Genomic DNA, 12,724 nt, shown 5'->3' with positions numbered 1-12,724 from the left:
TTGATTAATTTATATCCACAAAATGTCCAGAATGTGCAGGACACATTTAAATTACAGATGCAATCATACATTCTGTAACCCTGCAGTTACAAATGTGGTGTCAAAGAATATTGTGCCTGCCAATAAGAGCCACCTTTTATAAACAATTGGTTGCATGATTAAGTGAATTCATACAGTTTGCAGCTAATGGTAGACAGAAATCATTTGGCCAGCTGCTTGTATAGACAGATGGAAAGCCAGGGAGCCAAGCAGAGACACAGACAGAAAAAACTTTACAGTATTGAACACATTTTTGGGGGGGCTTGTTTCTTCCTTTTGAGCAATTTAAGCTGAAAGCTGTTTGGGAACACCATACTTAATTCAAACCCACATTTAGGCCGAGACATAAAACTGCCAAGCAATCGATTGCTGGGAAATGCCACATAAAGTGATAATATGCAAAAGGAAAGCAAACACTGTGTGCTGCAGGGTTCGTCTTAAATTGCTTTTAGTTTGAGAAAAACACCTAATTCCATTCAATTTGCCTGATACACTTTGTAGACGACCAACTACATCAGAGAAAAGTGAGTTCAACTTTTAGTCCAAGATAAGGGTTGTGGAAAAACATGTCGTTAAACAGTTTGGGTATTTGGCCATTTTGTCATAGAAAGATTTTTTCTCTATTCATCTTTTTTTCTTTATTTTTTGACGACAATAATTTAATGATTGCATGCCACCCAGTTGTGTCTCCTTATTAGCTCTCCTGCCATCTCTGGGGTAGCCTCAGGCGTTATGTCCATCCAAAGACACATGCTGTAGTTGTGTGATGAAATGAGTATTGCTATATTAGTGAAAAATAAGAAATAAAGGAAATCAGAATCCCCAGTGTGCATCATGTGAAACACAGAAATCCAGATGTCAAACTGAATGTGTGATTGGTCAAATATTAATAGAGAAATCAAATACAGCAATATCCTTCCATGTTAACAGTATGTGTATTTTGATATATCTGAAGATTATTTGAATATTCATATTTCTGATATGAATGAGTCTTCAGTATGGGCTTCACGATTAAACTCAGATAGTAAAGTGTTTTTTTCATGTCAAGGAGAAAAGACAAAATGTGATTGCGTAGGTTTTTTTAAATGCATGACAAAAAGGTGTGATACATACCCTTTAAATGACCGGAGCAGTTTCATGCTTTTAGTAATATACCGCACGACAAAGACTGATTGATTTTTCACAGCACTGCATCTCCTATATTGTTTCCCACCCGATGGAAATGTGCTTTATTACCATCATGTTTGAAGACTTCCCCTTCCCATTACTGCTGATAGAGAAAACGGATCAATATACACCAATATGCCACACGTAATTTATCATATGTGCCGTATAATTGTTAAATATCCCATAAACGCAGGAAAGAATCAGAATAAAGAACATCTAATCACACATATGCTACGAAGAAAACAAACCTATTCAAACACGCTTCCACTGCAGACACACACAAACACTACAGTTTCCACAACAGTACCAAATGTATACATGAGGCCCATGGCATATTAATCACGATGGCATAAAGCTGTGGTTTACACAGACCAGCCTGTTGAAGCCTCTAACACACAGTGACTAATCACACCCATGCTTTTCATGCAGCTCATTTTTCATGCTAAAAGGAGACTCAGCAGTGTGATACTGGAGTCCAAATAAACAGCACGCACACAAGAAGAGAGGAAGAATATGTGCCGAGATGTCATCCAACAAAACAGTCGACAGCAACAATGATGTGATTTATTCTGTCGGATTTTCCATGCAGCGTATCCATTGAGTTTTACTGGGTGATTTTAAATGTTTGTCGTTTGTTTTGGGCTGCTTTGTGGATTTTCAGAGGGATGAAAAAAGCAAAGTTTTTTTTTTTTTCCGACCACTATAGAGCTGATGTGATGTACAGACTGGTGGAAAGTGGCTTTCAGCACTTCAGTAAAAAAGGTTATTTGGAGAACACATTAACTTACACTTAGTATTGTGGCTGCTTTAAATCCACTTACAGAGTGCACACTGCAGGTCAGTGGGGAAGACCAGGAATAGTTGGCACACTTTTCACTCTCTGCTGTGTTTCTATGATGTCATTTTAATTTAAATACTCCACCTAGAAACAAACAAAAGGTTAAGGTCTTAGCTAGAATGACATATATTTTGTTGTATATAAGGGCCCTTAACATAACTGTACTTCCAAACATTGTCCGAACTCTGTGATTCAGACTTTCGGATCTTATACCTAAATATTGCTGATCTGTATTTCTCTTTAGAAAAGAAAATCCCATATATTTATGTAATTTAGCGTTATAATACAGTATGGGTACATGAGGCTGTTGTTGCTCTGTTGTTAGAGTCATCCACTTTGAAGATCTGTTGTTGGATATCTGCCTTTTTCAATCCTCATGTTTAAAGTGTCCTCGGTCAAGACACTCCAACCAAAGTCAAAGCCTCTGGTGTGTGAGTGTGTTTATTGAAAGTGTTTGAAGCGGAATGTGAAAAAAAGACTTACATGTAGTGAGAGGTGGCTTGACTAGAAAGGTGCTCAACAAGTGCAAAGCATTTACAGATCTCATTATGTCACTTTTAGTAGTTTTCCAACGTGAAATTCACACTTTAACAGACTTTTGAATGCCTGAGCATCCCCATCATTTAAGTGCAGTTAGTGTTACATGTTACATAATAAGAAAATTACCTGTAAACCAACCCTGGTTGCCCTAATCCCTTTTCTCCTTTGTTTTGACCTGTTTCATCGTCCCAATCTCAGAATAATCAATCAGCTCTGAAATAAATTCAAGGAGCAATGGCCATCGTTTTGGGGTTTCCTCTGTAGCCAGCGTTGCAGTGCAGTAGCAATGGAGAAAGTTTAAAGTCGGAGCATAGAAGCCGAAAATGGAGTTTGTGTTGAAAAACAACACCCGAGGGGAATATTAGCTGCACCTTTATGGAATTATTTATGTAGGGACATTGATTGAAACCTAACCATGATTGCTAAGGGTCTCTGGGTTGCATTATGACCGATGCTTTCCACTACTATTGCTCTGAACACGGACTGTTTCCCTGCATACAGGCAATGTCTTTGGAAACTGAAGTGGAAGATATAACCTGTGATACAAACCATTACCATAGAGCACTTCTGAAATCAAAATCTTTACCAGCATCACAAATAAAGATAATTCTATAGGTGTCTTTAATTCAGCTCTTCCGATTAGAAGGTGCACCGACAGAGTTCTTCAGTCCAGTTTTACTTGTGTAGTTTCTCCGTCTTTGATGATGAGCCACATATGATAAAGAAATCTCAGCTGACACTGTCTTGCTTGTATTTTATTTACAAAGGAAGAACAGCATCAACCAGGCTTGTCGGTTCAGCCTCGGAGAGTCACCAGCCAATTGTGATCCCTCTTGAACAAAGAAGGAGATTGGTATTTATGCAGCATTGGTCAAAACAACATCAGAACATCCATGTCCTTATTTGGACTTAAGTCAACAAATGGCACTCAGGTCAACACCTTCCCCCACATCCAGCTGTCCTTTATTCTTCTCTGGGAAAATCAGAGATGTGGGGGTAACTTCTTTTTTTTTTTTATCTCTTCCTGTACATCCTATGGATCAACATTTGTATTAGACCCAAACAATATCTAGGTATTAACCTTTGACCCCAAATAATCCACTTCAGACTCTTTGATGTTTAGCTCTTTAAGAACACTAATTGTTTTACTAAGAGTTCACATTTTAGCAGCACAGCTATAGTTCACATATTTGTTCATACCACACTGTGTAGCAACTATAGTTCCCTTCACTTGGACAGACAGACTCAGGAAAAGGTAAAGTGCTGTTTCACTTACAGCAGCTTCAGAGTGGCCATCTTCAACTTCAGCCCATGACTGATGAGAGGCTGTGTTATGACCTCTGTCTATGAAAACTTTAAAAGAAACAAAAGTGTTCCAGAGGCCAACACTCCTCAGGACTCTGGCCACTCTTTCTACCCCTGCCCTCCAGGTTCTGCTGCAGGATATAACTGATGAGCTCCCCCCTGACGCACCTGCTCTGCACTGGGAGGGGAGGGGCCTGTGTGGGCTTCTCAGACAGACAGGCCAGAGAGTTCATGTCCCCAGGAGGTCGGAAGAAAAATGTCTGACTCATTGCACACGCACAAACACAAGCGCACACACACCTACACACACACACACACACACACACAGATCAAGATACTTGAGAGCCAGGAGTGGAAACCAACCACAGCAGAAGACAGTAGTCATAGTAGAGAGAGTTAATCAATAAAAAGGAAACATTAGAGATGGAAAAAAGTCAAAGTCTCCTGTAAGCTGTTTAACACTGGTTAATATGAATATAAGTGTTGTGCCAGGATAAATTAGTCCAAATGGTTGTCTGCTAAGCAGGAATTTGTTGTATTGAATAGGAAATATTGCACAAGTAGGCAAGAGCATTGGGGAAAACACAAATCAATAACAGAGAGCTTGAATAACACGCTAAGTACTCGATGTAAAGCACTCAAAATATAAAAAAAAACAAGCTGACAAAGTGAAACAGGATGATGTTGACGTCATTTTTGACACAAAACAGAGACATTAAAACAAAACTGCTTCATGGAGAAATCGTATGCTGTAGTTAACAGAGCATGTGTGAGGGTGAAGCTAACCTGCTATAGAACTTCCTTAACTATGACCAGGAGAGTGCTTCCATGCGTTTCAAAATGTAGTGTAATTACATTTTTGAGGACCAATGTGTGCTTTTTAGATTGTTTTTCCCCTTCCCTATATTTCATGCCTCTATTGTATTTTCAGTTTGAGCAAAGTCACACAGGGTGATTGCAGTACAGGTAGTGGCCGTGCAAAAGCAGCTTTTTCTCTCCGTAAAAATCACCTCTTGACCCACAAAAGGTCACTTAGCTTGAGCTGCACTGTGGACAAAATCCTTCAAATCTTTTTCTATCAAAAACTGGACTCGTGTGAAAGGAGCAAGAGCAACATATTTACCATATGCAAAACATTTTTATCAAGTACATTATTATGGTGTGCTTGATACTCATAAATAAGATGATGCACTTACATATAGAAAGTTGATTAACATGGTTGCCCAGAATAAAAGTTTCTAAAGTGTTGTATTAGTGCTACATGGAGAATGACTATGTAGTCTATAGGGGACAAGCACTTGGAACTTAAGAATGTGTAGAAGAAAATAGGTATGTTATCACGGATCCAAAACTTCATCAACAACTTGTTGTCTGCATTTTTTAGAACTAATTTATTACAAAAGAGGACAACGACCCAAAATACAATATGCCATTAGAAATATAGATCTAGATACACTATACAGTAGGGGATACAAATGCAACTTCTCATACTGTATATGGAATAGTTGGAGGAAATGATCAATATCAGCCTTAGTTCAAAGTTAAAATGATATACTTCTATGCTATGCTTAAGGTGTACAATCATTGCACCTTTATGCACTGGTGTTGGCAGCCTAGGTGCTTTGTAGGCGGTCTAACACTCACTCTCAGTCTCCCACTGAGACTCGCTGGAGGGTGAAGAGTCTAAAAATATGACTTATTTGCATCCATTTCCGCAGCACTATTAATAAATGCAATGGTTTTCTTTTATAAACCTGGATCTCGCCTTGTCTGTATAGAAAATCTGCCCACATGTGTCCATTCTCTGAGGACTATGGAAAGCAGTATGTGCAGGTAAAAACAAAACAAAAAAAACAGCATGAAGTGTATTCACTGTTACAATGACAGAGGCATTATTTAAGCCTGTGAAGCCCAGACGATGACCTCCCTTAACGCCAACATCAAGACTTTTTTCCTTAATTGCTTGTATGGCATGTTGACTTGACGACAAAAAGTGTTGACATGTCGGCAAAAAGCATTATCAATTCTGAGAGAATTTGTGGGACGTGTTTATTGTAATCAGTTGCAGTTTATCAAGCTCCATCCAACCAACATGACCCTCATAAACATTCTAGGATCAATCTGAATGCTCAGCAGCAACCATGTGAAAGCCATCAATCATTCTTTAAGACCAATCTGTCTTTATATTCACTAGCTTTTTGCACATTAGCTGCCATCACAGGCAAAGACATGAGAATTGGTTGAAGGGGCACTGCCTTTAAAATCCTCTAGCTTGAATGGCCCTCTAGCAGATCAATGGAAAATCATAATGGTTTCATGGAATTCCATGTGCTTTGTGACGAGAATACTTTCTATCTCAGAGGGCACCATCAGCTCCATGACACTTAGCTGTGCCCATATGTCTTCTTATGTACAATTTATGTGGCTGAGAGTTTACTAAAGAGTGAGAGAGACTGTTAGGTTTGTGGTTAGTCTGTACTTTTTTATATCTTTTAAAATATGATACCTCCGTGTAGCCCTGGTTTCCCATCCTCAAGAGGATTTGCCTTTATCCGTTTGGTAAATCATTGCATGTTTATCATGGAAAATCAGGTCAAAGCCAGAGCTTGAGTCTGTCAAGCCAAAATTCCCTATTCTTTCCCATGGATTAACTTTTTTTTCTGCTTTGAACAGATACTTCCCCTGCGTCTTTGTACGCAAAACAGACATAGTGAGGCCTCCATGTTAGCATGCCCCTTTTTGTCATTAAAAAGCATTCAGAGGGCATATTGAGCCACGCAGGTTATTTTGACAAGGTGTTTCACAGCTTGAGTATGCCTGTATCATGAACCTACTTTGAAGTAAGAACTGCAATTTACATTTGTTTAAGAGCATAATCTAGAAACAATGTTAAGCAGCTACAATTTCCTTCTATCTAAAAAGCTTTTTTAGAAACTGAGAGCTTACACTAGCTATGATTTCATGGTCACAAATGATAAGATCTGGCCAATTTAGAATGAACTTTAATTCCTAATGAGAGGGGTGGCTTTAGCAGATCATTGTGTAGATCAACATCCATGTAAAAACTTGTCCCAAACATTTCTTCCTGGTCGGGGTAACACTTTTCTTACTGCACATCTGCCTCTCTCTTAAAGTGTGCATTTCTTCAGGCCCATTTATCGATTGCAGGACAAGTATGTACAGCTGACTTTGCAGCTTGATTCGGAAGAACACTGTGAAAATGTACATATGCAGAATACAATGTTGTTGCTTTTTAAAAAGAAAAGATAGAAATATTAAATACAGACATTGAAAGTTGAAAATGAGAAAGGAGGAGAATGAAGATTATTGCACATAGCGAGGTGCAAGCTTTGGAGCAACATCCGGAAGTGTGCAGTGACAATGCTGCTTTTGTAGACTACAACCACTGTTGGGCATGTTACTAAAAAGCATTACATCGTTACAGTTACCACTATCAAAAAGTAATTTATTTTCTAGCGGAGTTACTGCTTTATAAAAGTAAATAGTTACATGGGAAAGTAAATGCTGTCTGCAGCACAGGGCTCTCTGACGGCTAGTTTAATAAAAGCGTGTTGTTAAGGTTGGTGCATCATTCTTGTGGTAATGTTTCTTTCCAGTACATAGACTACAACTCAGTGCTATATTCTTGTTGTTTAACTCAAGAGGTGGAATATAATGTTGGTATTTCCTGGACAGAGAAGCTCACGGCTGAATAATCACATGCCCCTGTTTGTTTACAGTGCGCCTAACTTAACCTTAATCTGGTGTTGTTTCTGGGCTGTTTCACATAACCTGAATTAATAAGTAACGCAGTCAATTTGAATGACGACTCTTGCAAGTATACCTGAAACAAGGCCGATAAAAACTCTGGAGGGATAAAGACAAAGCAGTTCTGCTTGAACTGGATCTCACCCTGGAGATAAACCATGGAGATCTATTTCTTTTATAATTAATGTAAAAACATACCAAGATATGAATCCTCTTGGAAGTCCTTGTTAAAGTAAAATACTGTGTGTTACAGATCAGTACGATTACATATGCTGAGAAGAGTGTATGAAACACAGCAAACATCAGCTCTGAATACCTTTCATTAATTTTCACTTTATATAACTTTCTGCCTATTAGCTCTAAAAGAATAATAAGAAAAGCCTTTCAACATTTATCAGAGTTTTTAATGATGCCGTCTTGTGTACAACGTAGCTGTCAGTGGGAAATTATATACATTTTAATCTACTGCTATCCAGGATGAGAGAATCAGCAAGCTGTTTCTTTACACTCAATTGGTAAATCAATGGAGTTGAGCTCCAGATCTATCAAAGTAAAAAAACAACAGGACATTGGGTCGGTCATTATATAAGCACTCAATGTTGGGTTAATGGAAATGAGCAAGCAAGCGTAACTTATACTTCCCCAAACTCAGTGCACTGCCAAAGGACTACATATCTAATAGCAGCTTATTTTTTGGCCTTTACCATGGCCCTTATATCGTACAAAAAATAGTAGTTTTAATTCCCCCTTACATCTCTCATCTGCTTTTAAGGAAGGATATCTGAGCTTTAAATCAAGACACGTGTTGTTATGTTCAGTGATCGAGCAAGAGATAAGAATATGAAGAACATGGGCGCTGTAGTCGTAAAGAAGCAGATTAAAGTGTTCATTGCATATTATTGTCATTGGACAGATATTTAGCATAGGGTGAAGTGGCATTAGTTATTTTATACAGGCTTATTCCGTTCATTTCTAAAAGATAGAAATAAGAGCACAATTGAGGCCCAGGGTCTGTTTAAATACATATAATAAAGCTTGATTGACATTAAGTTTATTTTAAGATATTCAGTATGTTATTTGCTTTCAGGTTATTTTTCTTTGGTCTTTATGAAGAACCTCCGACAGAAGATAGGCTGTAGAAATCTATTTTCCTACTTTCATCATATTGATTTGTTCAGCCCAAGGCCATGTTTAACTACAGCCAAGGCTGCTTGTGTCATGTTAAATATGGATGAACACATGGACAGCATATTCACATGCAGAGACGATCCTTTTCTGTATACCCTCAGTGTAGCTTTATTTTATGTGTTCTCTGAACATTGGTAAAATGTCATCTCTAGAAAGAATCAAACTCTCATTTTGATTTGTGAAATCTAAAGACCTACTATTGATTAATAAAGAACTACAATACATTTCTACATGGGTTAATCACCATGTCATCTAATATAATGAAATGCAGTCCAATAGAACAGCCCTAAAATTAACACTTTGTGAAGTGTATTATGGGAAATTGTACCTGACACTGGCTCAGCGCTATGGTAATATCTGATGCTGCAGTTTATAAAATTGTATTGGATTGCATCATAAAGCATCATAATGTACTAAAGGAATTGTCTCTCTCATCTGAGGAGTCTTACCGTTCAGTCTGAATGATATTTTGCTGAAGGAGCCATTGCAAAACTTAGGGATGAGGAAAGTTTAAATCTACCAGTTTATAAACTCAAAATATCCTGGTATCCACCAAAACCTCTAATCACAGAGGATTTGAAACATACATGTTGAAATTCCCAATATATGTACAAAAATACAGGAAAGGTTGCATGTGAATTTGGGGCTATGGTAATGCAATGCAAATAAATAATCCATCCAGAAATAGATTAAAGAGGAAAATCAAACGTCATCTACTTCCTCCTTTAATTACAGTATTTATGTACAGTATGTGAAATCAGCGACAGCGACCTGAGAAAGATGATATGTTTACTGACGATGTATCCAAGTATAATTTACACAGTCTGTGACGTAACATGTTTCCTTGGCAACTATAAACATTTTGTGTCAGCCATTGTGGTTCATTGTAACTGCTGCGTCAAGATACTCTACAAACACTCCTTGTACGTACTCTACTCTACTTTAGATATGTGAATGTAAACATTGTCATAAAATTCTAGAAACTATAACTTTAAAGGTTGATACATTAAAGCATCAGCAAGACTGTCACGAGTTAGACCCAAGAGAGTTGTCGCCTCACTCAGCCTCACATTCGTCACACCATTCTTTGTGTATCTGGAGAGTTTGGGATGTTCTTCCATCAGCTGTCTCAACCAACATCGGCAGCCAATGTAGTCTGCAGGCTCTGCAGTCCCAGAGGTGGTATGCCCATGGCTAACGACTGGCTCAGGATTAGTGACTGTGACCAACATGTAGTAAGTCACCCGAGCTGAGCTGTTGTTTCAGAAATCATAACCTTTTCTGTTTGCCAAACTGATGGCCAGACAATTTAAGCCAAGATTTTTTCAGGTACTCAAGTCACGTTTGTCAATCTAAAAAAAGGGTATTTTATTAAAAGTGCAGATTGTCTGTTAAATATTGTTTATTATAAATGTTTTCAAGGTCATAGTTGTGTATCAGTTTTTCTGTTCTCTTGTTTGCATTAGAATGGGTGTTTAATAAACCTTCTGTGGTAGTAAGAGCAAAGCAAGAACTCTGTTTTCATTAAACCAAGATGACTTTTTTCCCCCCATATTTATTGCGTCCCAAATTTAGTGATGAGGCGAAGCCAAAATGCTCATATGGAACTCGGGAGAGGCACATCAGATCTGAGCAACATCCTAATAAACCAATCAGGTTCTCATTTGGGCTTAATCAGCCAATCAAACTATTTGTTCCAGAACTCTTTTTCATGATGAGACCAGGCTTGGTAGAAAGAAATGCTTTGAAAGATCATGGAAGCTTAAATAGTGAGTTGATGTTCAGATAACTAACAATTCGAAATGTGTGGGAGGAATGGTGTGAGATCAATTTGATAACTCGTGAAAATAATCAACGCTCATTTGTCTCACAAGTTCACAAATCATAGGTAAGAAAAATGACGTGAAGGGAAGTCAAATTGCAAGATTCAAAATGAATTTATTGCACAGTCAGAAATGTGTTCATGTTCAAATTAGCCAGGTCATACTGTCCTTGATACTGTTTCTGATGATGTGAGGGCTTTAGTGAGCTTATGTGGGGATTGCATTAAATAATTACACACAATCTGCAGAGTGGATTTGAAAACTGATTTTTTTGGTCTTGTGTTTTGTATGCTTAAACGTGTCTTTCATGGGGCAGTTGCTTTTCATCTAAATGGCTGACAGTATAACTTAACAGAATAACTTTATGCTCCTGGAAATGTGGAGTTGTTTTTGAAGCAGAACACACAGCATATATTTCTACCACAAGACTGGAAATTTACAGGAAATGTAACCAATCAGTAGCATCAATGAATAATGTTAAATTGCTCTATATTTTTTTGAATTATTCATGTGGGCAAGTCCATTATTATTTCCGAAGGGAATGTGGTCATATTGGAAGATTTTGGCCTGTAGCCTCTGCATTTCTGGGTTCATTGTGACAACCTTGTGTTGGAAACTGTCCTAAATCCTGTCTCCTTGCCTGAAACCATTAAATTTGCTTGTCAAATTTAAAACAGAGAAGTCAAAGTGAGAATGTCTGTTAACTGACAAAGAATAAAAGAAATGTCATCTTTGGTGAAGCTCAAGTTTTAAAGTGGTAATGTGAAAAAAAATGTTGTCTGTCATGTATCACAAAAGCTGAGTGAGAAGAAACCAGGGCCATGGAAATACAAATGTCTTATTAAGGCTCAGTGGCAGGAATACATTTCAGTGAATATCAGCTGTTCACTTGGTTATTAATTTATATTCAGCCTTTTGTCCATCAGATGTCTTTAGCAACATGCTGTCACAGGTTCAATAAGGAATTTAGCCAGTGACAATGACATTAGATTAAGTGGAATGCTTTTATCAGGGTGCTCACAAAGAAACGAGACAGAAAGAAGGATTCCTTATTAATACAAACATGGACATTACATTTTATTTAATCAAAAGGAGTACCAAAATGTAGAAATGGGGGAAGATTCAGGGTGCTGTGGAGCAGAATCATCAAATAGCATTAGCACAAGCAAATCAACAGAGTAGCAGTGAGCAGTCCAGTGATAAGGCGAAGTGAATGTACAGTAATTGGACATTTTTTTGTTAGCTGGTTGCCCAGCAGCAGCTGAATGAGGCACTGAAGCATTAATGACACAGCTGATGCCAATCAACTAATGTATGATTTCAGTGCTCTGCCTGATCTAACTGCCTTATTGCTATGCTCCATTAACTGCTATGATACCAACTACATAGTCATATTCATTCTAAATAATATCACTGTCTCAGGGAGTTGCTCTGTCTCAAATTGTCTATTTTTAAACCTTTCTTACATGTGTCTTGCATCTGGTAATGCTTATTGGTTGGTCAGCTAATAAGTGCAACATGACATCTATCCCTCTGGTCCTTAACCTGTTTAGATCTCTTTAACAGAGAACTGTTAAAGAGTCTAATTACCCTAACAGAGTCCATCATTAATGGCTTTCCCATCAGATCCCTATAGTCATTAGAGGTCCATTTAAGTCTCCAGCATTGGGAAACTTAGAAGGTCAAAGCCCCTGATACTCCCTCTGTTAGATGCTCAAGGTTAATCACCTTAAACAGTCACAAATATCTTCTTCTTTTTTTTGGTATGCATTGATTAGAACGCTCTAATTTTGCTGCACTATTGTCATTGTCACTGACTTACCTGTGGTTATTATGCTTACCTAAGAAATTAGACTCAGCTGTGGCGTTTTAGGATTTAATTTGGAATTCCTTTTAGAAAGTGCTGGATGGACCATGTTTTTAACAAATAAAAGACTCTTAGACTAAGCCCTATGCCTCAGTAGCTAACGGATATTACTTCATGAAGAGTGAGATCTACCTGCCTGATTGCGTTCAGCCACCAAATGACCTTTTCCATCTTTGAGTTCCCTAAAGA

Source organism: Symphodus melops (assembly GCF_947650265.1).
Source record: "Symphodus melops genome assembly, chromosome: 10".
NCBI lineage: Eukaryota > Metazoa > Chordata > Actinopteri > Labriformes > Labridae > Symphodus > Symphodus melops.
Note: the sequence above shows the minus strand (reverse complement) of the source record.